The sequence below is a fragment of the Hordeum vulgare genome, chromosome 4H, assembly GCF_904849725.1.
Source record: "Hordeum vulgare subsp. vulgare chromosome 4H, MorexV3_pseudomolecules_assembly, whole genome shotgun sequence".
NCBI classification, from domain to species: Eukaryota; Viridiplantae; Streptophyta; class Magnoliopsida; order Poales; family Poaceae; genus Hordeum; species Hordeum vulgare.
Genome location: NC_058521.1, coordinates 92,325,377 through 92,353,299, shown reverse-complemented (window position 1 = coordinate 92,353,299; position 27,923 = coordinate 92,325,377).

Below are 27,923 nucleotides of genomic sequence, written 5' to 3'. Positions count from 1 at the left end.
AACCCTCTCTTGATGTAGGAGAAAACTTGCTTTCCGCTAAAAACTTATAGCCCCACCTGCCATATATGCATGTAGAATAGATGATGATTATTTCACCCCCTCTCTTTGATGACTTGCCGACATATTCAATATGCTGACCTACACGGCTGCAACGTCTTATGTTGCAGATACTTTCTTCGACGAGTAAGTGTACGATTCAGGGTTACGGTCCGCACTCAACCTGTCGTTGGTGTTATTTGGGACTCCACTTCCTTGACTGCTTCCGCTGAGATTTTAAGGTATATATCAGTTTTACGCTATTTACATGTGGTTGCACTTTGATATATACATTGATGTACTGTGTGTGCCAGCATACTAATCCAGGGATGGCACAGATACACAGAGGCTTGACTCATTTTGAGTCACGTCGCTACAGATATGGTATCAGAGAACATGTTGACTGTAGGACGTGACCCTAGAAACTGGAAACTTCTTAGGATAAGACCTCTCAAAAATCTTATTTTTGAGAACACCTTTCACTTCTCATCTCTTGTGATTTCATCAAATGTTCTCTCTCACCTCAAATAGTTATACAATCCCCTTACCCCTTTGATCTAATGAAGAATCAACGGAGTTCTACTTCAAAGTAAAGAGGATTTCACCACGCATTTGAAGAATTGAAGCTACACCAACAGAAGACTCTCAAGACCCGAAGAACTTGAAGACCCTGAAGTGTTCGAATGATTATATGACCATTAGAAGTCCAAACCCCTTTTAGATACCCACGTTAGATACGATGATTTGTGAGCCGTCATTGGTGTGTGTTTTCTGACGGCCACAAATAAAACCTATTCTCAAAAATATTGTTTGTATTGTGTGTATCTCCCTCCCTCTCTTACCCGTCTCATCCCCAAAACCTCAACCCTACCAGATGGAGTATGAAGCTGGACTTGTAGTCTCTGGACCAATGACCCAGCTGGAGGCTGACATATGGATTCAGAACATGGAGAACCACTTCGGGAGCAACTTGATCTCAAGGAAGTATGAAGTGGAACATGCTCTCCAGTACTTTACCCAAAGTGCTGCTATCTCGTGGAAAATGCACCATGCCATACAAGGATTTAGTGGAGCAGAAACTTGGGACGAATTCAAGAACACTCTGTTAAGATCCCGACTTATTCAGAAGTCCTATGATAATCCGAAGGAGAAGACTTGTGCATGCAAGATCTGTGGAGAAATAGGACACACCCAAGAAGAACACAAGGATGGATGCACTCATTGTGAACAAAATTGCCCAGCTAAGGAGTGCCCAAGTAGTCAGGTGACTTGTTTCCTTTGTGAAGGAACCACCTACTACCCAGATCAATGTCACATTTACCCCAAGGTGCAACAAGTTGTCAAGCAGCAGAAAGATGCAATGAAGGAAACCCTCAAGAAGAAGATTCTAGAAGAACCTGTGATGAATGAAAATATACAAGACCCTGATGAACAAGGTCTGACCAGATTTTTCTCCAATGCATGCTACTCATGTGGAGAAGAAGGACATTATTCACAGGATTGCACGAAGGGAAGCCAAGAGTATCTGGGAAACTTCCCGACGGAAAAAGTGGAGTTTGATCCACTTGAAATAGAAGAACTGGCCAAAATAAAGGAGTCCGGAAAGAAGAAAAAGTACCCTCGGAAGAGCCAAATCTCTGCAGATAAAGACCTGAGTCATGTCAGATGTTACAAGTGTATGGAATTTGGCCACCACAAATACATGTGCTCAGGAAGGAAGCCGGAAACCCAAGGAGCAAAAGCGAACACTAAGACGCCTCGAGACTTGTCAGTACTCATTTGCTTTCGTTGCAAGGAAGCAGGACATTTTGCTAATGATTGTCCACGTAGGAAGAAAGCTAAAATGGAGTAGTTAAGTTTTGACCGCAGCAATTAGTGTAATCTGAAGCACTCTTGTTTTTCATGAGACCATGGAGTTGAATTTTTTGTAACAGAAGTCCCTGAGATTGTAATAACTTCATGAATCAATGGAATTAAGTGTGGTAGTAATCGGTAAACCCATAGGATCCACTAAGTAGGAATGTACCATAATTACCAAGGTGACACATACATTCCTCTGAGTACCTATTTACTGACACCTGCAGATAACAACTCTCTATGAGTCATTCCTCAAGGGCCCAGAAACGATCATGACCCTGACAAGTGAATATGATTTCCTGAAAATCCTGAAGGACATGATGAAGCACATTCATCTTGAAGGTGATGCAGTCTACAAAGGCTACCCATTCATGGAAAGTGGAGTACAACTGTGGTATGTGGAAGTACACCTCCACCATGTGAAACGAGTTTGTCCAAAGACTATGGGGCAATACTTTTTCATTTCACGTGTACCACGAGCAACCTTCTTTGATGTTGTTCGTGAAGCTGCCATGGAAGCCATACGTCAGATTGGAGAAATACTTGAAGCAAGACTCCGTCATACCCAGGAATACCTGAGTGAAGTGCATGCGGAGATGATGGAGATGAAGCTCATGGCCACCATGAGAAAGCAAAAGATGGATGATTTCAAGGAGCACATTGGAAAGTTCCAGTGGAACTAAAGTACCTCCAAGAGAGACAAATGAATAAAGTTGGCAGAAATGCTTGACCATACCGAATAATGTGGATGGCAGCATTTGTAATAACTTACTTTTGAAATTGGAATTTTGAGAAGAAATTAAGGATGTAATAAAGGATTGATAATGAAATGAATATGATTTATGGATGAACCAATACCTTTTCATGGTAAACACACCAATGGAAAGTATCTCACAGAGTGGCGTGTGTACCAAAAATAAGTCTGAGGATTATTATTATATGATGGTTACCCCAAGAATATGATGGAATGAAACACTATGGAAATTTAAAGGCGGAGTAACTCCAAGTATGCCTGAAACCCACAGACCCCGGGACTAATAAGGATCAAGTACTATCTTTTGGAGAAGGAAATTTGTATCAACAAACGTTTTCTTAGGAGCATACGAAAACCTGAGAGTTGTGAAGATATGTTAGATGTTTTGTTCAGCTTGCAGAACCAATGGATTACACGAACTTCATTCGTGGACAAGAGAAATTCTACAATGCCTGTGAGGATGCCCAAGTGTTAGAATGCGAGATTCTCTAAACCTTATACAGAGAAATGATTTGGGTGCGGAATGGATTGATCACCATGACGACTTACTCTTATCATTTATCTTGCTATTCGGAATGGTAAATCTGAGGGACTTACCCATACAGAGAGACGGCGTTCTTTGAAGCTTTTGTTTAAGCCTTAAAATGGTATGATGAAAACCCCACGAACATGGCATTTCGCGTAAGAAATTTTACGGTGAGGATGAAACCAAGACCCCTCTCTCTGCAGGATAACCACAAATGGTAGACCACCATGAGAACCATCGATATGTTATTTAGAATTGACCACGAGACTGTCAGTTAAGAAGACCCAGTAACGGAAGAAGCTTATATCAAGAGAGGAACCCTCGATTTTGATGGAAACGTTATGATTATAACGGGAGAGCATCACCAAAGGATTTAATATGAAGACTGTGAGAAGTCAGTTGCCAAACCTCCAGAGGATCGTTAAAACATTTTGAGGGACCAATAATCTTTATTTTAAGTGTGGTAGCATCCCACTTTGCAGGAGGTTGGATCTGTTAGAAGACCCCAAACCCTAACCTTTCTTTCTAGCCTCTTCGAATCTCGAGGACGAGATTCATTTTAAGTGTGGTAGGTTTGTAACATCCCAAATTTTGGAATGTTAATATAATTGTTAGAATGATTGTTTGTTTGTTTGAGTGATTGAAACCTGAGTGGTGTTTGAAACTTTTCAAAAACTTTTGAATGAGAGGGAATCAAATGACTTTCCCCTTCTCCGGTGAATTCAAATTCATGCATTTAAAATCAATGAGAGAAGATGACATGACTTCTGCAAATAATAAAGATTTTGAATGAAGGTGGCATTTGAATTTCTTTCAATTGCTGTTTTGCAAATTCGTTTTCTTCTTCACTCACGGAGTGCCCGGATTGTTATCTTGCCAAGCAAGAAAGAGTGGAGGAACATGACCCTCCAAACCAGGGGCATTTATTTGAAGTATTTGAACCATAAAACCCCAGGGTTTATTTGAAAATTATTTGCAAAAAGAAATAAAGCAATTAGGGGATTTTCTGAAAAACATTTTTTTTTTAATTTTTTTTTTTGGCCGTGGAAAAATGCCCATCTTTTAGATTTTATTTTTGTGATAATTTTAGTATATAGAAACTCTATATTCGGAATTTATTTAGTTTCCCTTTTAATTGTTTACTTTCTGATTTTAAAAATAGGAAAGGAATCACATTTATTTGGAAACTCTTGCCGGCCCATTAAGAGGTTTCCTATTTTGGCCCAACAGAGGCTCTTCTTCTTCCTTTGTCTCTTCCTCACGTACACACGACCTTCCATGGCAGGAACCAAGAAATCCTCCCCTTCCGGAATTTGCGAAGCTCTTTCCCTCCCCTCGCCTCCCCTCGCCTCTATAAGAACCCCCATGGCTTCCTCGTTCCATTCCCCTCGAAACCCCGCACTCTCCTCGCCTCTAGCTCGTGCTCCCCCTCGCCGGAGTTCATCCCCGGGAGAGCCCCACCGGACTCCCTCCCTCGCCCTAGCCCCACCTCGCCCCCTGGCACCCCTACTGCACCTCACCACCCCTTCGGCCCCTCCTCCGCCGCCCCACCCCACCCCGTCGCCCTACAGGCCACAACCGGCTCCCTGGAACCACCGAGCAGGAGCAGCGCGAGGAGAACAGGGACTCCCTCGCCCTCCCAGGGACTCCCCCGCCCCCTCCCAGGAGCGCCCCCCCTCCTCCACCGGCCCCTCCCTCGCCGGAGATCTCCCCCTCGCCGGAGTGCCCTCTCCCCCTCGCCGGCGCAGCTCACCATCGCCAGGGGCAGCCCCTGATGCGTTCAGCCACGGGAGGTAACCCCTCCACCCTCTTTTTTTTCTTTTGTTTGTATTGTTTTTTGTTGTTGTTTTGTTAGTCTACCATTAGATCTAGATCCAACAGATCACATTAAAAGAAACTTACCCTTTCGGTTCTTGTAAAAGAACCGGTGGTTTTTCTTGTAAGCCGATGTGGATTGGTTAGTTTACGGACTTTTTCTAGATAGCCAAAAACGTGCACACATATTAGCCAATCAGATCTTGCCACGTCGCCGTTTTGTTTTCAGATTAATTCTGTAACAGATTTAGTCCCGTTTTTGTTTTATTTATAACTTTTGATCTAGAAGTCCAATCATGCTGATTCGTTTTGCGTTAGATCACAATTTTCTTGTAGTTTTCGAAAATATATAATTTGTCTATGTTTGGATTTGTAAAAGTTGAGTTAGAGCAGATTTGAATTAAAGCTTGTTTTGCTTATTCCGGGAGTTTACAATTGGCTTTTAATTTGATTCTTTTTGCTGCTGCTCCCTAGTGATCATATATTTCTGTAGTTTAAGTTTCAATTTTTTTTAAATAGTTTTACATGGGGTTTTATCAAAAATACATTCTGTTTTGATTAGGTGAAGTGAATTTCTTCACTTTATGCAATAGTAGTTTTATGCTAGTGATGTTATTTTGCTTGTTAATAATTGTAGTGCTTATGGTGTGTATTTTTTTGTATCGATAGATACCCGGAGTGCGAAGCGTGCTACTTAGAAGTGCTTGATAACGACAACTATCATCAAGGCAAGTAATTTGATCATGTATCACCTATGTTTTCATGCATCGTAGTTCTACCTTCCTATACCCATTTGCATGCTCACTAGGTAGTTGGAAAAATATGGTTACTTGATGTAGTATCATGCGGTAGGCACCCCAACAACACTGTTACTTGGCCCGGGACGACGAATTCTCTTATGATATGCTTGTGTAGACGGGGTTCTGGTTGAGAGTTTATCACGAGTGATGCGAGAATAATTTAATAACCAAGACCGGTTAAGTCAAGACTTTTCAAGACCTCGTGATGCAATGCAACTCTGGGTGAAGGCCGGTTTATATGGGCTCTCTGGGAAACCAGTGGACGACCCGGGATGCATCGAGACGTGCCATGACATCTTGCGGAAAGCTTCACCCAGGCTCAAAGAGACAGACGGAGGCTTCAAGACCCAAGGCTTACCTGCACAGCCACAAGTCATTATGGGCTCTGGCTTGTTTGGACAACGCGGCGCCTATGGACAGGCGGTGCTAGCAGATGTAGAAGAACGGTAGGATTGGATGGGCACCGACAGGGGATCAGAGGGACCCGTTAAAAGACCATGTTTTGATCATCCGGTCTTCAAACACCCTGAAGTGCGAGGACATACCCGGGGGAGATCAAATCTTGTGGGGAACCTGTGCAAAACTCTGCAGAGTACTCAAATCTAATCGATTAGCCGTGTCCATGGTCATGGACAACTTGAGCTGAAGGCATTGAAATTTTCCTGAACTCTCAACACAATTTAATAATGATGTGGGAATTATTGACAACTCGGGTACGAGAATTGGTTGGCGGAACCATCTCGTTAACAACAAACAACATAGTAATATTTTTATTTTAACCCTCTCTTGATGTAGGAGAAAACTTGCTTTTCGCTTAAAACTTATAGCCCCACCTGCCATATATGCATGTACAATAGATGATTATTATTTCACCCCCACTCTTTGATGACTTGCCGGCATATTCAATATGCTGACCTACACGACTGCAACGTCTTATGTAGGAGATACTTTCTTCGACGATTAAGTGTACGATTCAGGGTTACGGTCCGCACTCAACCTGTCGTTGGTGTTATTTGGGACTCCACTCCCTTGACTGCTTCCGCTCAGATTTTAAGGTATATATAAGTTTTACGCTATTTACATGTGGTTGCACTTTGATATATACATTGATGTACTGTGTGTGCCAGCATACTGATCCAGGGATGGCACAGATACACAGAGGCTTGACTCGTTTTGAGTTGGGTCGCTACAACTGCCTTTCATATTCTTCACCTTGAAAACTGCTGTAGTGATACTTTGCACTCCTGATCCTTTGATGTTTCCGCTGCAACTTAGTCATCAGTGAGGAATTTCCTCAAAAGCAATTTCCTTAGTGATGAAATTCTAAAAATCTCCTATTCAGCCCCCTATAGTTGATATAACGCACTTTCAGTTTCCCCCTACCCTGCGCCACCATCTAGAGGGAGCAGAGGTTCCACAACCTCATCATTTTCTATCTTCCTCCCACTCAATTCTTTCAAGAGAAACTCCTTCTCAAGAAAAGCTCCGCTCTTAGCAACAATCACTTTGCCCTGGATCTAACATAGAAGGTGTACCCAACTATCTCCTTTGGGTAACCTATGAAGACACACTTTTCCGCTTTGGGTTCTAGCTTTTCAGGCTGAAGCTTTTTGACACAACCATCGCATCCCCAAACTTTAAGAAACGCCAACTTTGGCGTCTTGCCATGCCATAGCTCATATGGTGTCATCTTAATGGATTTTAATGGTGCCCTATTTAAAGTAAATGCAGCTATCTCTAATGCATAACCCCAAAATGATAACGTCAAATCGGTAACAGACATCATAGATCGCACCATATCTAACAAAGTACGATTACGACGTTCGGACACACCATTACGCTGTGGTGTTCCACGCGGTGTCAACTGTGAAACGATTCCACATTGTCTTAAGTGAGCACCAAACTCGAAACTCAGATATTCACCCCCTCGATCAAATCCTAGGAACTTGATCTTCTTGTTATGATGATTTTCAACTTCACTCTGAAATTGCTTGAACTTCTAAAATGTTTTAGACTTGTGCTTCAGCAAGTAGATATATCCATACCTGCTCAAATCATCAGTGAAGGTGATAAAATAACGATATCCGCCGCGCGCCTCCACACTCATTGGACCGCACACATCAGTATGTATGATCTCCAACAAGTCACTTGCATGCTCCATTGTTCTGGAGATCGGAGTCTTAGTCAACTTGCCCATGAGGCATGGTTCGCACGTGTCAAGTGATTCAAAATCAAGTGATTCCAAAAGCCCATCGATATGGAGTTTCTTCATGCGCTTTACTCCAATATGACCTAAGCGGCAGTGCCACAAAAACGAGGCGCTATCATTGTTAACTCTACATGTTTTGGTCTCAATGTTATGTATATGTGTGTCATCACAATCAAGATTCAATATGAACAAACCCCTCACATTGGGTGCACGACCATAAAGTATATTACTCATAAAAATAGAACAACCATTATTCTTTGACTTAAATGAGTAACCGTCTCGCAATAAAAAGATCCATATATAATGTCCATGCTTAACGCAGGCACTAAATAACAACTATTTAAGTTCATAACTAATCCTGACGAAAATTGAAGTGAGACTGTGCCGACGGCAATTGCATCAACCTTGAAATCATTTCTCAATTGATGCTCTTTCCGGAGTTTTGACTCTACGACTTTCAGCATCGCGAATAACTCGTTGGGTGACTTGTTCATCCCTTGCATGTTATAGTTCAACACAAAGCTCTTATAGTTAGGTGGCAGTGATTGAAGAATTATGTCAGTGATAGCCTCTTGCGGGAGTTCAATCCCCAGCTCAGCTAGACGGTTTGAGTACCCAGGCATTTTGAGCACATGTTCACTGATAAATGAATTCTCCTCCATCTTGCAAGCATAGAATTTATCGGAGGTCTCATACCTCTCGATTCGGGCATTCTTCTGAAAGATAAACTTCAACTCCTGGAACATCTCATATGCTCCATGACGTTCAAAGCATCGTTGAAGTCCCGGTTCCAAGCCATAAAAGACTGCACATTGCACTACTGAGTAGTCCTCCTTACGTGATTGCCAAGCGTTCAAAACATCTTGGTCAGACATAGCAGGTGGTTCATCTCCTATCGCAGCATCAAGGACATAATTCTTTTACCCGACTTGTAGGATGAGCCTAAGATTACGAGCCCAGTCTACAAAGTTTCTACCATCATCTCTCAGCTTAGCTTTCTCGAGGAACGTATTGAAATTCAGGGTTGTTACTGCGTGAGCCATTGATCTACAACATAAAATATTGCAAAGACTTAGACTATGTTCAAGAGAATTAGAGTTTAACTAATCAAATTACTAATAAACTCCCACTCAAATAGACATCCCTCTAGTTACTTGAGTGTGGCATGATCCAAATTCACTAACTCAAATCCGAACATCACGTGAGTTGAGTAAAGTTTCAGTGGTAAACAACTCTATGCTAATCATATCAATTATACGATTCATGCTCGACCTTTCGGTCTCTTGTGTTCCGAGGCCATGTTTGCACATGCTAGGCTTGTCAAGTTTAACCCCGAGTGTTCTGCGTATGCAACTGTTTTGCACCCGTTGTATGTGAACGTTGAGTCTATCACACCAGATCATCAGGTGGTGACTCGAAACGATGAACTATCGCAATAGTGCACAGTCAGGGAGAACACAATTTTATCTTGAAATTTTAGTGAGGGATCACCTTATATTGCTACCGTCGTTCTAAACAAGATAAGGTGCGTAAGAGGATTAATATCACATGCAATTCATAAGTGAAATGATATGGCCATGATCTTGTGCTTCTTGATCTCCATCACCAAAGCACCGGCATGATCTTCATCGTCACCGGCGCCACATCATGATCTTCATCATCGTGCCGCCATCAAGGTTGTCGTGCTATCTATGCTATTACTACTAAAGCTACAACCTAGCAATATAGTAAACGCATCCGCAAACACAAACGTTAGTTTAAAGACAACCCTATGGCTCCTGCCGGTTGCCGTAGCATCGATGTGAAAGTCGATATTAACTATTACAACATGATCATCTCATACATCCAATATATCACATCATGTATTTGTCCATATCACATCACAAGCATACCCTGCAAAAACAAGTTAGACGTCCTCTAATTAGTTGTTGCATGTTTTACGTGGCTGCTATGGGTATGTAGTATGATCGCATCTTACTTATGCGAAAACCACAATGGAGATGTGCAAATTGCTATTTAACCTCTCTCCAAGGACCGCCTCGGTCAAATCCAATTCACCTAAAGTTGAAGAAACCGACACCCGCCAGTCATCTTTATGCAATGAGTTGCATGTTGGTTGATGAAACCGGTCTCTCGTAAGCGTACGAGTAATGTTCGTCCGGGCCGCTTCAATCCAACAGTACCGCTGAATCAAGAAAAGACTAAGGATGGCAGCAAATGAAACATCAACGCCCACAAAAACTTTTGTGTTGTACTCGAGATTACATCTATGCATGAACCTAGCTCATGATGCCACTGTTGGGGAACGTTGTCGGGGAACGTTGCATGGGAAACAAAAAAATTGCTTGCGCACACGAAGACCTATCATGGTGATGTCCATCTACAAGAGGAGATTAGATCTACATACCCTTGTAGATCGCTAAGAGGGAAGTGCTAGGAAACGCGGTTGATATAGTGGTACAGCTTCATGATTCAAATCACCGTCGTCCCACAATCCGTTTCGATCTAGCGCCAAACGGACGGCACCTCCGCGTTCAGCACACGTACAGCTCAATGACGATCTCGGCCTTCTTGATCCAGCAAGAGAAATGGAGAAGTAGATGAGTTCTCCGGCATCGTGATGGCGCTCCAGTGATGGTGATGATCTACTCCTGCAGGGCTCCGCCCGAGCTACGCAGAAATCCGATCTAGAGGTAAAACTACGTGGTATAGGTTTGAGTTGCACGTGGCAAACTTGTGTCTCAAAAACCCTAAAACCACCAGTATATATAGGAGGAGGGGAGGGGCTAGACTTGGGGCTCAAGGGCCCCAAGGGTGCGCCGACCGAAGGGATAGGAGGACTCCTTCTCCAATTCGGTTTGGGGAAGGAGGAGTCCTCTTCCTTCCCACATCCTTCTTTCCTTTTTTTTTCTTCTTTCCTTTGGTCTTCCCACATCCTTCTGGGGAACTCGAGGCAGAGTGGGAGAGCTCCACGAAGAAGAAGCAAATGGGACAAGGAAAAACTGCCCCCTCTCTTTATATACCCCCAGGGCACGGGCAGGGCGATAGTACCGCTTGGGCAAAGCGGTAGTACCGCTTGCCATGGTAGTATCGCTCGTGCCCTAGCGGTAGTACCGCTCGAGTCTTGGCGGTAGTACCGCTGGGATCATCACGGTAGTACCGCATGAGGCAGTAGTACTGCTCCCCCTCAAGATTGACAGATGCTAGCCCTAGTCAGTGGTAGTACCGCGCTGGTCATCACGGTAGTACTGCTAGGGTCATCGCGGTAGTACCTCTCCCCCTGGCAGTAGTATCGCTTCCCCCTAGAGGTAGTACCGCTCGAGAACATACAAAAAAATCTAGAAATTGCCAGAACAATGAGAAAACACTACGGACACATACCAGTCAGTACCGGAGAAAAGACAGAGGCAAAATATACTAGCTGGCAATATTATAACCCTCCTTTACCACGAGGGAGGGGGCGGTGGCCGGAGCCACCTATGTTTGAGACAAAAGGTATGACACCGCAAAGAATTATCCTTGGGTTCATGACCAACACTCATCTTTGAAGCACAAGTGCCATCAATAATGGCCAATGTGAAAGACTTGATTGATTTATGCATAATGGGGGGAGGGAAAGTTCATTGAGAGAACACTCCCCCTATGTCTATGCCTACACCTAGAACAAGATATAATGCGGAATGAGGTGCAGAGTGCCTAGTTTCAATCCACATTACTTGAATCAATGATATTTAGCTCATGCCTTAACTCCCGGGACCTTGCTTTATCTAGGGGCTTAGTGAAAATATCTGCAAGTTGCTCTTCGGTATTGATGAAGTGAACCTCAATATCACCACGCTTGATATGCTCATGAATGAAGTGATGGTGAATATCAATGTGCTTGGTCTTGCTATGTTGCACCGGATTGAGGGAAATCTTGATAGACTTTGATTGTCACATAGAAGAGGCACTTTGTGACAAGTGACACCATAATCCATTAAAGTTTGTCTCATCCATAGCAACTGTGCACAACAACTCGCAGCTGCAACATACTCAGCTTGGTGGAAGACAATGAGACATAGTTCTACTTCTTTGAAGACCAACTTACCAGCGAACGACCAAGAAATTGACATCCTCCAGAAGTTGACTTCCTCTCCACACAGTCTCCCGCCCAATCTGAGTCAGAATAGCCCACTAGGTTGAAGCTTGCTCCTTTGGGATACCATAGGCCAAAGTTTGGAGTATGAGCCAAATATCGAAATATTCGTTTGACAGCCATAAAATGGCTTTCCTTTGGTGCAGATTGAAACCGTGCACAAATCCCTACACTTAACATGATATCCGGTCTAGATGCACAAAAGTAAAGAAGGGATCCAATCATGGAGCGATATACCTTTTGATCCACTCCTTTACCATTGGGATCATTGTCAAGCTTGAATCTGGTTGGCATGGGAAACTTGACCGGCTTGACATCCTCTAGCTCGAACCTCTTGAGAATGTCTTGGGTGTACTTGTCTTGTTTGATCAAGGTTCCTTCTAAACCTTGTTTAATCTCGAACCCAAGGAAGAACTTCAACTCACCCATCATTGACATCTCAAATTTCTCGGTCATTAGTGTAGCAAATTCTTCATTTAAAGATTCGTTAGGGGAACCAAAAATAATATCATCAACATATAGTTGGAATATGAACAAATCCCCTTTGACCTTCTTGGTAAAAAGAGTGGGATCAATGTTCCCAATTTCAAACCCATGATCTTGTAATAACTCGGTAAGGTACTCATACCACGCACGTGGGGCTTGTTTAAGGCCATAGAATGCCTTATTAAGTTTATATACATGATTGGGGAGCTTGGGATGTTCGAATCTCAGGGGTTGTTTGACATATACCAATTCATTTAAAGGACCATTAAGAAAAGCACTTTTCACATCCATTTGTTGTAATTTGAAATCTTGATGAGATGCAAATGCAAGCAGCATGCGAATAGATTCTAGACAAGAAACAGGGGCAAAGGTTTCATCGTAGTCGATACCCTCGACTTGGGAGTAGCCTTGAGCCACCAATCTCGCCTTGTTTCGAACCACAATCCCATTGGTATCTTTCTTGATTTTGAAGATCCATTTAGTCCCAATGACATTATGTTCCTCCTTTGGTCTTGGCACTAATTTCCAGACTTGATAACGCTCGAAGTTGTTTAGTTCTTCATGCATGGCCATAATCCAATCCTCATCATCGAGCGCTTCCTGTACCTATTGAGGTTCACAATACGAAACAAACGCGTGATGCTCACAAAAATTTAAAATTTGGTGACGAGTGGATACTCCCCTTTTTAAACTTCCAAGCACGTTTTTCATAAGATGTGATTTGACTCTCAGCTTGGATGCTATCTTGGCTGCTCGATGCTCCAAGAGTCCCGCGCTTGATAATTGGGGAGCATCAACTTGATCATGTTGCTTGTCCTTGAGTTTTTATCCTTCCTTTGCACCGCGACCCCTCTTAGGTTATGTAGTAGGAACTTGAGAAGCAGCATCCTGATCAACTTGATTTTCGTCTTGAGCAGGCTCACTGGTTTGTTCTTGATCTTGTTGCTCCTCTTGATCTTGATCTGGTGGCTGCACTTGATCTTGATCTTGAGCAGATTCGGAACCTTGTGTAAGCACTTGGAAATCATGTGGTGTATCACCATCTTCGAGTGGTTGATCTTGCCCTTGATCCTGTTCAGCTGGTTGAGGGTTTTCTCTTTGTTCATCGGAAGCGTGTGGGGCTCGCGAGGGTGGTGGCTCCACTTGAGTAGAGCATTGTGTTGGGGAACGTCGCATGGGAAACAAAAAAAATTCCTACGCGCACGAAGACCTATCATGCTGATGTCCATCTACGAGAGGGGATGTGTGATCTACGTACCCTTGTAGACCGTACAGAAAAAGCGTTAGTGAACGCGGTTGATGTAGTGGAACGTCCTCACGTCCCTTGATCCGCCCCGCGAACCGTCCCGTGATCAGTCCCACGATCTAGTGTCGAACGGATGGCACCTCCGCATTCAGCACACGTACAGCTCGACAATGATCTCGGCCTTCTTAATACAGCAAGAGAGACGGAGAGGTAGAAGAGTTCTCCGGCAGCGTGACGGTGCTCCGGAGGTTGGTGATGATCTTGTCTCAGCAGGGCTCCGCCCGAGCTCCGCAGAAACGCGATCTAGAGGTAAAACCGTGGAGATATGTGGTCGGGCTGCCGTGGCAAAGTTGTCTCAAATCAGCCCTAAAACCTCCGTATATATATGGGGAAGAGGGGGAGCCTTGCCTTGGGGCTCAAGGAGTCCCAAGGGGGTCGGCCGAGCCAAAGGGGGGAAGGTCTCCCCTTCCAAACCGAATCCAACTTGGTTTGGAAGGTGGGGTCCTTCTTCCCTTTCCCACCTCCTCCTTTTTTTCTTTTCTCTTTGATTTTCTTCCTATGGTGCATAGGGCCTTCTTAAGCTGTCCCACCAGACCACTAAGGGCTGGTGTGCCACCCCCAAGGCCTATGGGCTTCCCCGGGGTGGTTTGCCCCCCCCCCCCCCCGGTGAACTCCCGGAACCCATTTGTCATTCCCGGTACATTCCCAGTAACTCTGAAAACCTTCCGGTAATCAAATGAGGTCATCCTATATATCAATCTTCGTTTCCGGACCATTTCGGAAACCCTCGTGACGTCCGTGATCTCATCCGGGACTTCGAACAACATTCGGTAACCAACCATATAACTCAAATACGCATAAAACAACGTCGAACCTTAAGTGTGCACACCCTGCGGGTTCGAGAACTATGTAGACATGACCCGAGAGACTCCTCGGTCAATATCCAATAGCGGGACCTGGATGCCCATATCGGATCCTACATATTCTATGAAGATCTTATCGTTTGAACCTCAGTGCCAAGGATTCATATAATCCCGTATGTCATTCTCTTCGTCCTTCGGTATGTTACTTGCCCGAGATTCGATCGTCAGTATCCGCATACCTATTTCAATCTCGTTTACCGGCAAGTCTCTTTACTCGTTCCGTAATACAAGATCCCGCAACTTACACTAAGTCACATTGCTTGCAAGGCTTGTGTGTGATGTTGCATTACCGAGTGGGCCCCGAGATACCTCTCCGTCACACGGAGTGACAAATCCCAGTCTCGATCCATACTAACTCAACTAACACCTTCGGAGATACCTGTAGAGCATCTTTATAGTCACCCAGTTACGTTGCGACGTTTGATACACACAAAGCATTCCTCCGGTGTCAGTGAGTTATATGATCTCATGGTCATAGGAACAAATACTTGACATGCAGAAAACAGTAGCAACAAAATGACACGATCAACATGCTACGTCTATTAGTTTGGGTCTAGTCCATCACATGATTCTCCTAATGATGTGATCCCGTTATCAAGTAACAACAATTGCCTATGGCAAGGAAACCTTGGCCATCTTTGATCAACGAGCTAGTCAACTAGAGGCTTACTAGGGACAATGTTTTGTCTATGTATCCACACAAGTATTGTGTTTCCAATCAATACAATTATAGCATGAATAATAAACGATTATCATGAACAACGAAATATAATAATAACTAATTTATTATTGCCTCTAGGGCATATTTCCAACACATTGTCCTTCTCCTTCGGCCACAAGGGGTTCCTCAATGGGGAGTATTTGACCAATCCCCATTCTTCTTATGGCTTGGGGAGGAATTTCATCACCTACATCACAAAGACCACTTTGCTCCTCTTGGGAACCAGTATTTTCATCAAACTTCACGTTACACGTCTCCTCAATGAGCCCGGTGGATTTTTTGAGGACACGGTAAGCATGAGAGTTTGTGGTATAACCAACAAAAATGCCCTCTTGAGCTCTAGAATCAAATTTAGCTAAATGTGCACCTTTCTTGAGAATGAAACACTTACACCCGAATACCCTAAAGTACTTGAGGTTGGGTTTGTTTCCGGTGAGAATCTCATATGGGGTCTTGTTCAAGACCTTGCGGATATAGAGCCGATTGGATGCATGAGATGCTGTGTTGATGGCTTCTGCCCAAAAGTTATATGAAGATTTGAATTTCCGCCATCATTGTTCTTGCCACGTCCATCAACGTCCGGTTCTTCCTCTCCAGCACACCATTTTGTTAAGGGTTGTATGGTGCTGAATTGTAATGCCCAAGATGTGACCCTGTCCTTAATTTGGCACGAGGGCCTCGTCAGGGATAGAAGCACATCTCGCCTTTCGCAAGAATGGATATCGTTACAAGTACATGTACTGAAAAGATGAGATATATAGAATTGGCTTACACTCGCCACAAGCTACATCAGAGTCACATCAGTACAATACATAAATATCACGAAGAAGAGGAGGGTCCGACTACGCACGAAAACAAACGAGAAAAGAAAACGACGTCCATCCTTGCTATCCCAGGCTGCCGGCCTGGAACCCATCCTAGATCGATGAAGAATAAGAAGAAGCAACTCCAACAAACAATTAACGCGCTCGCGTCAAGTAACCTTTACATGTACATGCAACTGGTGTTGTAGTAATCTGTGAGCCACAGGGGACTCAACAATCTCATTTCCAAAGGTATCAAGACTAGCAAGGCTCAATAGGTGAGGTATGGTTAAGTGGTGAGGTTGCAGCAAGCGACTAAGCATATATATGAGGTGGCTAACTTATGAGTACAAGAATAAGAGGGGGGAATGATCTACGCATAACAGACGTGAACTACTTATGATCAAATGAATGATCCTGAGCACCTACTTACGTCAAACATAACCCCACTGTGTCCTCGATCGGAGAAGGAGCTCATGAAAGAGACAGTCACGGTTACGCACTCAGTTGGCATATTTTAATTAAGTTAACTTCAAGTTATCTAGAACCGGATGTTAAAAAAAGTTTCCACGTTGCCACATAACCGCGGGCACGGCTTTCCGAAAGAGTTAACCCTGCAGGGGTGCTCCAACTAGTCCATCACAAATTACCACAAAACGCATAGAAATCCTCGATCATGACACTCTCAACCTCGTCGGATTCCTCAGTGGAAAACATCAACTCTGAGATTACCCAAAGCATCACCAGAATCCCGATGCACAAGATATCTCATAAAAGGTAAAACTAATCCAGCAAGGCCACCCGGTGTGTCGACGAACCCGATAGGAGCTGCGTATCTCGTTCTCTGGACGCGCCGTCTATGCAAAGTGGACGGTAGCCAAACGCTCGAGTTGCCCCGAGGTGGCACCGCCGACTGCTAGGTGGGTGGACCAACACTCATGCGGAGCACTGGCCTGGGGGTTGATTAATTATCCTCGGGGTCTGGAAAGTCTCTATGCAATTTTATTAGGTTATTAGGCAAATGTAAAACCAAAGTTGGGCCTTGCCAGACCAGTTTTAATCTAAAAGAAATTATCAAGGGAGTCCCCATAACAACTTCGATCGTGTTAGGAGCGCTCAATTATGGAACATAACACCGGTAGCCGAAACTAAGGGGGGTAAAGGTGGAACAAAACACCAGGCTAGAAAGGCCGAGCCTTCCACCTTTTACCAAGTATATAGGTGCATTAATTTAAATAGCATTTAATATGGTGATATATCAAGGAACCCATGTTAACACATGGAAGCAACTGCACTTGCAACTAGCAACGCTAACACATGGTTAAGCAAGCGGTAACATAGCCAATCAGTGGTTTGTTAGGTTGTGAACAGGTTGAAGGTTTTCATGGCATTGTTGAGAGGCTGATATTTAACAGGTGGTAGGCAGCGAGACATAATGATAGAAACGATAACACTAGCATAGCAATGATAGTAATGGTATCTGGGGAAATGGTCATCTTGCCTGAGATGTGATACGTCTCCAACGTATCTATAATTTTTGATGGTTTCATGCTATTATCTTGTCAAACTTTGGATGTTTTGTATGCCTTTTATATCTTTTTTGGGACTAACTTATTAACTCAGTGCCAGTTCCTGTTTTTCCATGTTTTTGACCCTTTTCATAGGAGGATTTTAAACGGGGTCCAAACGGAACAAAACTTCCAAAAAGATTTTCTCGAAACAGAAGAAGATCGGGGAACTTGAGAACCACGGCAGGCCCACCAGGGACCCCACAAGCCCCCTAGCCGTGGCCAGGGGGCCCGCGCCTCCCAGGCTTGTGCGCTCCCTGGGCCACCTCTGCCCTAGGTCTTTCGCCTATATATTCCCGAAAATTCCAGAAACAATGAGGAGATCATCGAAAGTACTTTTCCGCTGTCGCAAGCTTCTGTCTCCGCAAGATCCCATCTGGGGCACGTTCTAGTGCCTTGCCAGCAGGGGGATTCGTTTATGGAGGGCTTCTTCATCAACACCATGACCTCTCCGATGATGCGTGAGTAGTTCACCATAGACCTACGGGTCCATAGCTAGTAGCTAGATGGCTTCTTCTCTCTCTTGGATCTTCAATACAAAGTTCTCCATGATGTTCATGGAGATCTATCCGATGTAATCTTCTTTTGCGGTGTGGTTGTCGAGATCCGATGAAATGTGGATTTATGATCAGATTATCTATGAATCTTATTTGAGTTTCTACTGATCTCTTATATTCATGATTTATGATCAGATTATTCTCTTCGAGTTGTGGGTTTTGTTTGGCCAACTTGATCTATGATTCTTGCAATGGGAGAAGTGCTTGGTTTTGGGTTCATACCGTGCGGTGACCTCACCCAGTGACAGAAGGGGTAGCGAGGCACACACCGTGTTGTTGCCATCAAGGGTAAAAAGATGGGGTTTTCATCATTGGTTTGAGATTATCCCTCTACATCATGTCATCTTGCTTAAGGCGTTACTCTGTTCGTCATGAACTCAATACACTAGATGCATGCTGGATAGAGGTCGATGTGTGGAGTAATAGTAGTAGATGCAAAAAGTATCGGTCTACTTGTCTCGGACGTGATGCCTATATGTATGATCATTGCCTTAGATATCGTCATGACTTTGCGCGGTTCTATCAATTGCTCGACAGTAATTTGTTCACCCACCGTAATATTTTCTATTTTGAGAGAAGCCTCTAGTGAACAGTATGGCCCCCGGGTCTACTTCACACCATATTTTCAGCCTTACTCTTTTACTTCGTTGCACTTTCCGCCTTCAGATCTCACTTTGCAATCAATCTTGAAGGGATTCACAACCCCTTTATAGCGTTGGGTGCAAGCTCTTTTCTGTTTGTGTAGGTACTTTGGACTTGACGCGATTCTCCTACTGGATTCATACCTTGGTTCTCAAACTGAGGGAAATACTTACTGCTCCTGTGCTGCATCGCCCTTTCCTCTTCAAGGGAAAAACCAACAAAATCTCAAGAGACGACAGAAGGTTTCTGTCGACGTAGCAAGATTCCGCTTGGAAGAAGAACGACTCCATGAAGCAAACGAACCGATGTAGTCGAACAGGTCCTCACATTACGACACGCTTCCGGAACTCTATCGAGACGAAGCAAACCGGAAACAAGCATCAACACAGATATTCACCATGGCACATGCACGACAAGATGCAATCCACATATGATGCATGATTAGTTGAATATATGCAAGACATGGCATGTCAATTCACAACGATCAAACACTACACATTAAGTGAAGTTCAACATGCAGCGAGTTGCATATTGACGAAACTCCACATACGAATTATTTAGTTCTATCCCGATTAGGTACACGGCCGTATTAAATGTGGTTAAACATGGCAAGAGGTGAAGCGTAACTAAGCTATCTATCTAGGCATTTTAAATGAGGTCGGAAATGACAAATTGCATCTCCGAGATGACCCCACATGTTAATTTATAAATCGGTCCAGATCTTAACTAACACTTTTAAATATTTGTTAAACAGAAAAATAAATAGATTCACGTGGTCCTACGCGTTGTTACAATCAATTTACACATAGAGAACATCTCCAACGGAGCTACGGTTCAAAAGATACGAACACCGCAAGATATAATGGCATGAATGCAATATGAATGCAAATGGCAGTCACAAGCATTCCAAACCAATAAGGCAGCAAAATATTATGAAACTACATGATATTCTAAGCAAGTTTCAAATAGGACACAAGCAAAACGGAGCAACGGTTCCACAACTACGAGGTACACAAGAAATCACTACAATCTGCCAAAATCAGCCAAGTAGCATTTTCTACACCCTCGAGCAACTAGCTACACAAATCCAATATGCTCAAACAAGGCATGAGACAGTAGAGGGCAAGATGCACTACAACATACTACTAACAACATCTAGCATGGAAGCATGGATCACTAGGAAAAGAACTCACAAAATGGCATCTCACACACAGTTTCAGACTTAGTGAAAATATCAGTTTATCACAGTGCAGTTTACGATCTTAAGACATATTGACAGCAACAAAACTCATGACAAGACAGCAACAAAATATAACAGATTTTAGACTTAGAAATATTTCAGCATCTCCAAACAACACTATTTTCTAGCAAGTTGAGAACAAGCAAACTACACCTAAACATGGATTTCTATTGCAAACAAAATTACCAGAGGCTAGCCTACACATCCAAGGGCATATCTCTAGTTGACAACTCCTTCAAATTATGAACGGAATAAACCCCACAAAATAAACAAAAGGGCGACATGCCAGAATATCACACGCACTAACTTGCTCAAAAGCTAAAACTAAATGCACAGTTTGATTCTATGGATTTTTCTACCCCGAAAACATATATAACATGTGGGGTTGAAAAATAAAAATAACGCCACACGAATATGCGAAAATATGTCCTAAACACGATATAGCAAACTAGTGACGGAATCCTACATGCAAAAATACAAAGAACTACTCTAAAATACATGGCAAGAGGTCCCTAAAAATATGAGCTTTTATCCACAGGGTTTGAGCAAACCGGACACGCACGAAAATTAATACGGGTCAATTAACATATTAGGACAGCACGCAAAACTAGGCATATGGCAAGTTAAATCACTTCAAACATGCATGCAAGTTGCAAATTATGAATCTACGTGAAAATTGCACAAGTTTCAAATATAACTCGTTGCAATCCGACGCACGGATAATAAACTACGGGCGTTTTAAAAACATGAAATTTTCTGGAATTAATAAATCCGAAAAATCCCTAAAAAATAAGATACCGGGCCTAACATGAGGCGCAAAATAGCTATGAGACGCCTAGGGCGTTGGATAGGGCAGTTAGAGGGGGTGCTCACCTCGGGCCTCACGGGCCGATCGGTGTAGAGGCTGGGCCGGTTTGCCGAGGCAGCTGGGGGCTGCCTGGCTGGGCCGTGTGGGGGCGAGGCCCACGTAAGATACAGGTTGGGCCGCTGCTAGCCTCACGCTGGCCCACATGGGGTGAGGTGAGCGGGGCTCGTCCCCTACCTCCCGAGCGAGACCATGGCCGCACAGCGTCAACGGCGATGGACGGCGCACGGGGCGACGTGATCCCGCGGGGCTGATCGGATCCCGGGGGGTCTGCGTCGGGGGGACCCATTCCCGGCGGCGACGGGGCACAAGAGGCGACGCTGGAGTTGCCTGGGATGTGGCCGGCGGCGGCAACGGGTTCGGCGGGTCCTGCGCTGGCCAGATCCGGCGAGGGCGGGGACCGGCGGGCCGCGGCGGCTGCTCGGGCAGGTCTGCGGGAGGAGGGAGGGAGCTGCTCGGGGCTCCTCCCCTCAGGCGCTCGGGGAAGCAGCAGAGCTGCCGGCGACCAGATGGGCCCGGGAGGGCCTCCTGCGGGCCGCGATTGAGAGGAGAGAGAGAGGAGCTGGGGTGGCGGCTAGGGTTTGGTGGCGCAGATTTCTAGGGAGAGAGAGAGTGAGGGCTAGATTAGGTAGGTGGGGCTGTTTAAATAGGGAAGGGGCTAGGTTTAGCAGTTCTTCACCCTGGTTTCAACCGCGCGATCGGAATCGAACAATCTGGAACGCGGGACGGGCTAAGTGGTCGTGTAGAGTAGGTTAGCCGGGGATGAGAGGGAAAACGGGCACCCGGCAACGCGATCTAAAATATCGAAAAACGTCCGACGATAGACCGAATACGGTGCCGCTACGGTCGACCGTTCGGGTACCAGACGGACTCCGATTGCGACGAAAATTGGCAGGCGGCCTACCTAAAATAAAACTCGACCGCACGCCAAGTTTCAACCCAATCAGAGAAAGTTTTACACACAGTTTTAAAAACAGGTTTTGACGATGCCGCGGGCGCGTGCGAGTGCGGTCGGGCTCAGAACAGGCAACGACGAACACGAAGAGAACCGGCAACTAATAACGGATGCAAGTTTTGAAAACTGACGGCAACGGAGTGCCGATGCAATGCTGATGATGTGAATGATGCGATGATGATCCGAGAAATAAAAATAATCACACGACGAAAACGAAATAAAAGGGGAATCTTCTGGAACGTCGGTCTCGGGCTGTCACAACTCTCCTACACTACAAGAGGATCCTGACCCGAGATCCAAGAATGAAAGGGAGAGAGGATGAGAAGCAAGAGGTAGAACTTAGTTGCTTCTTCGACAAACGTGTGAAATCAAAAATCCTTGAAGGTTGCAGAGAGATGAGGAATGATATTAGAAGCAAGAAAGAATTCACAGAAAATTTTGGCAGCACTTCGGTAGGAAAAGGGGACAAAAAATTCGATAAGATAGGAGAACTAGACAAAATTCACAACAAACAACTAAATTGAATAAGCAAGGAGAGAACATGATCTTGATAGAACAACATGATTGACCCAAATGAGCAACATCACCACCACTCTGGAACAAGAGAATATAAACTAGATCTTGGAAAGAGATAACAAAGAAGAAAATGAGAACTACTACCACCAGAATCTTGAAGAACACCTTGAGACAAAGAATTGATATCATGAGCCACTCCGGAAGAAGAATTCAGACCACTATGAACGAGAATAAGAATTATGTTATGCTTATCCTTCATCAAGTTAAATTGATGACAAGCAACATATTTAGCATACCCCTTATTCTTCTTGAAAAGATTGAGGAGATATATGAGCACAAACTTGAAGAAGTCTTGAGGAGACCCCGGAATAATTGAGAGACGAATGAAGAGGCAACAATCGAGAAGAATTTGAGAATGAAAGATGAAAGCTGAGAACGAAGAATTCTTCTGAAATGATGGCCTTCGGAGGATCAAGAATGAAAACCACTCAGAAATTCATCGAATAGCAAGAAATGGATTCTCATGATTGGGAACAACTCAAGATGATGCCACAAGCTGAAATGATGACTCTTCAAGAGAATGGACCAAGATTTGAGGGAAACACTCCTTCGGTCTTCCAAGCTGAAAAGGATGAGGAGAACACCACCAAAAATAACTGAGATACTCCAGAATAATGAAGAATGAAAGGTTGAGCCAAACACGAGAATTAATTCAAATTGATCTTGAAGAAGGAATATGACTGATGAAATTCATACTTACATCATAGTTGAAAATAATAAGAGAACTCCGGAAAGATTACAAGAGCCAGATAAGATCCTGGGAAAGAACCTTTCGGTTATGGCCCACTCAAAGAAACCACCGTTGAAAAGATTGCTCAGAGAGAGAGATATTGCACCGTTACCAATGAAAACTAGATGAGGTTAGCACCTCAAAATAATAGAAAAAATTGAAAACAAGAACTTCTGAGATATCTTCAACACTCCGGATAGAAAAGAGAGGAATGAATAACAAGATAGGCTGACAAGAATTTTCAACATGGGAAAGAATTTGAAGGATGAAAAGGATATGATGAACACGGATAAGTGAATTGAATTCACCGGAAAATAACAAGATTGAATAAAGATGAACACGAAGCTCCTGAGAATCTTCACAATGAATCACCGGATAAGAGAGAAAGAACAAATAGCGGAAGCAACAATGAAATGAAATGCACTTGGATGAAATCCAATCACTGAAGAAAAAGGGCGGGAGGGCGGGGAAACAAAGACAGCATGGGACAGATGAGATGAACTCCGAAAAGAAGGAGAGATTGATCTTGCAAGACTTGAAAAGGATGGAATTGACTTGAAGAGAAGCACACTGGTTGGAAAAGAATTGAAATGACGACTCCGGTTGACAAGAATTGACAAGACAACTTGATTGAGGAAAAGAATTTGCATTCTCATACGAAACTGAGAACACGTCTTAGAAAAAGATATGAAATCACCATTTGACATCGAAGCAACTCGAATTACCATATTCCAACAAAACAAAGGGTGAGGCTTACTAAACAAGCCAGAACAAACTCATGAGAGAGATTTTGTCTGATATTTTCATGGACAGGATTGCACGGGCTCGATCCTTACAGTAGCCATCCTGTGCAAGGCATTGCACACGACATACGAAGCGTCCCCGAGTCGTAGCAAGCTACAAGGACTCTTTAAGACACAACGAGAACCGCTGTAAGTCGCCCGTCAACAAACGAATCCACTAGATGTCGAACCCCAACCTAACATCATGCATTTGTTGGAAGATTGTCCTATAAGTAACTACTTGAATTCCCACCTAAGAACTCCCGAAATTTCTGGTCATGCAACCTGGTCGACGGATACAAGGAATAATATATCACTCAACTCCTATACAAACCCGTCCAGTGTATCACATCCGTCAACACATAACCAGAATCTCGGAACTTCATTTATCACAGATCCTCGTAATCACAACGATACTAAGTATGGCGATACATCCGGAACTCTCTGCACCAGTACTGGGGAAGCCGGACTCCTCTTGCCACTACTAGTATTGAAGCAATTTCGAACATCCTTCGTCCTGAGATACTAAGAAATCTGAATGATAACGATGTGCTCGATAATCCCCTGGAGCTCAACTCCCTGGAAGAAATCAAGTCAGACAGGAGGCACCAAGACAAAAATCCATCACATCGACATCCTATAGATTCCAAAATTATCCGTGCGATCCTAAAAAAATTGAGTGAGAAGAGGAGTAGAATTAAAATTATTACGTCAAGATTCCTCACCAGAGCATAGAAGAGGAGAAAAAAGAATCCTACTCTCCGATATATAACTAGATTCAAAACAAATTTTACTAGACTCGACTCGGCCAAGTTCGATCAATCAAGGGGGCTCCTAGGTCGGTACTGCTCTGATACCAACTTGTAACGCCCAAGATGCGACCCTATCCTTAATTTGGCACGAGGGCCTCGTCAGGGATAGAAGCGCATCACGCCGTTTCGCAAGAATGGATGTTGTTACTAGTACATGTATTCAAAAAATGAGATATATAGAATTGGCTTACACTCGCCACAAGCTACATCAGAGTCACATTAGTACAATACATAAATATCACAAAGAAAAGCAGGGTCTGACTATGGACAAAAACAAACGAGAAAAGAAAACGACGTCGATCCTTGCTATCCCAGGTTGCCGGCCTGGAACCCATCCTAGATCGATGAAGAAGAAGAAGAAGCAACTCCAATGAACAATCAACGCGCTCGCGTCAAGTAACCTTTACACATAGAGAACATCTCCAACGGAGCTACGGTTCAAAAGATACGAACATCGCAAGATATGATGGCATGAATGCAATATGTTTGCAAATAGCAATCACAAGCATTCCAAAGCAATAAGACAGCAACATATTATGAAACTACATGAGATTCTAAGCAAGTTTCATATAGGACACGACCAAAACGGAGCAACGGTTCAACAACTACGAGCTACACAAGAAATCACTACAATCTGCCAAAATCAGCCACATAGCATTTTCTACACCCTCAAACAACTAGCTACACAAATCCAATATGCTCAAACAAGGCATGAGACAGTAGAGGGCAAGATGCACTACAACATACTACTAACAACATCTAGCATGGAAGCATGGATCACTAGGAAAAGAACTCACAAAATGGAATCTCTCACACAGTTTCAGACTTAGTAAAAATATCAGTTTATGACAGTGCAGTTTACGATTGACAGCAACAAAACTATATGCTACAGGACTCCAAATGGCATGACAATTGACAGCATGCTAGAGAATCTTAAGGTCTACAACTAACTCCATTGCACCAACCTCAAAAGAGCTACAGATCACCGGATAAACTCATGACAAGACAGCAACAAAATATAACAGATTTCAGACTTAGAAATATTTCAGCATCTCCAAACAACACTATTTTCTAGCAAGTTGAGAACAAGAAAACTACACCTAAACATGGATTTATATTGCAACCAAAATTACCAGAGGCTAGCCCACACATCCAAGGGTATATCTCGAGTTGACAACTCCTTCAAATTATGCACGGAATAAACCCCACAAAATAAACAAAAGGGCGACATGGCAGAATATCACACGCACTAACTTGCTCAAATGCTAAAACTAAATGCACAGTTTAATTCTATGGATTTTTCTACCCCGAAAACATATATAACATGTGGGGTTGCAAAATAAAAATAACGCCACACGAATATGCGAAATTATGTCCTAAACACGATATAACAAACTAGTGACGGAATCCTACATGCAAAAATACAAACAACTATTCTAAAATACACGGCAAGAGGTCCCTAAAAATATGAGCATTTTATCCACGGGGTTTGAGCAAACCGGACACGCACGAAAATTAATATGGGTCAATTAACATATTAGGACAGCACGCAAAACTAGGCATATGGCAAGTTAAATCAGTTCAAACATGCATGCAAGTTGCAAATTATGAATCTATATATGCGAAAAACTACACAAGTTTCATATATAACTCGTTGCAATCCGACGCACGGATAATAAACTACGGGCGTTTTAAAAATATGCAATTTTCTGGAATTAATAAATCCAAACAATCCCTAAAAACATAAGATACCGGGCCTAACGTGAGGTGCAAAATAGCTATGAGACGCCTAGGGCATTGGATAGGGCACGTAGAGGGGGTGCTCACCTCGGGCCTCACGGGCCGGTCGGTGCGGAGGCTGGGCCGGATGGTCGAGGCAGCTGGGGCTGGCTGGCTAGGCCGCGTGGGGGCGAGGCCCACCTGAGCTACAGCTTGGGCCACTGCTAGCCTCACGCTGGCCCACGTGAGGTGAGGCGAGTGGGGCTCGTCCCCTACCTCCCGAGCGAGACCATGGCAGCGCTGGGTCAACGGCGATGGACGGTGCACGGGGCGACGTGATCCGGCAGGGGCTGACCGGATCCCGGTGGGTCTGGGTCGGGGGACCCATTCCCGGCGGCGATGGGGCAGAGGAGGCGGCGCTGAAGTTGCCCGGGACGTGGCCGGCAGCGGGTACGGATTCGGCGGGGCATGCGTTTGCCAGATCCGGCGAGGGCGGAGACCGGTGGGGAACCAGCGGCGGGCCGCGGCGGCTGCTCGGGCTGCTGCTCGGGTAGGGCTACGGGAGGAGGGAGCGAGCTGCTCGGGGCTCCTCCCCTCGGGCTCTCGGGGAAGCAGCAGAGCTGCCGGCGACCATATGGGCCCGGGAGGGCCTGCTGCAGGCCGGAGTGGGCCGCAGCTGAGAGAAGAGAGAGGAGCTGGGGTGGCGGCTAGGGTTTGGTGGAGAGGATTTCGAGGGAGAGAGAGAGTGAGGGCTAGATTAGGTAGGTGGGGTTGTTTAAATAGGGAAGAGGGTAGTTTTAGCAGTTTTTCGCCCCGGTTTCAACCGCGCGATCGCAATTGAACAATCTCGAACGCGGGACGGGCTAAGTGGCTGTGTAGAGTAGGTTAGTCGGGGATGAGAGGGAAAACGGGCACCCGGCAACGCGATCTAAAATAGCGAAAATCGTCCGACGATAGACCGAATACGGTGCCGCTATGGTCGACCGTTTAGGTACTAGACGGACTCCGATTGTGACGAAAATTGGCAGGCGACCTACCTATCATAAAACACGACCGCATGCCAAGTTTCAACCCAATCAGACAAAGTTTTACACACACTTTTAAAAGCAGGTTTTGATGATGCCGCGGGCGCGTGCGAGTGCGTTCGGGGTCAGAACGGGCAACGA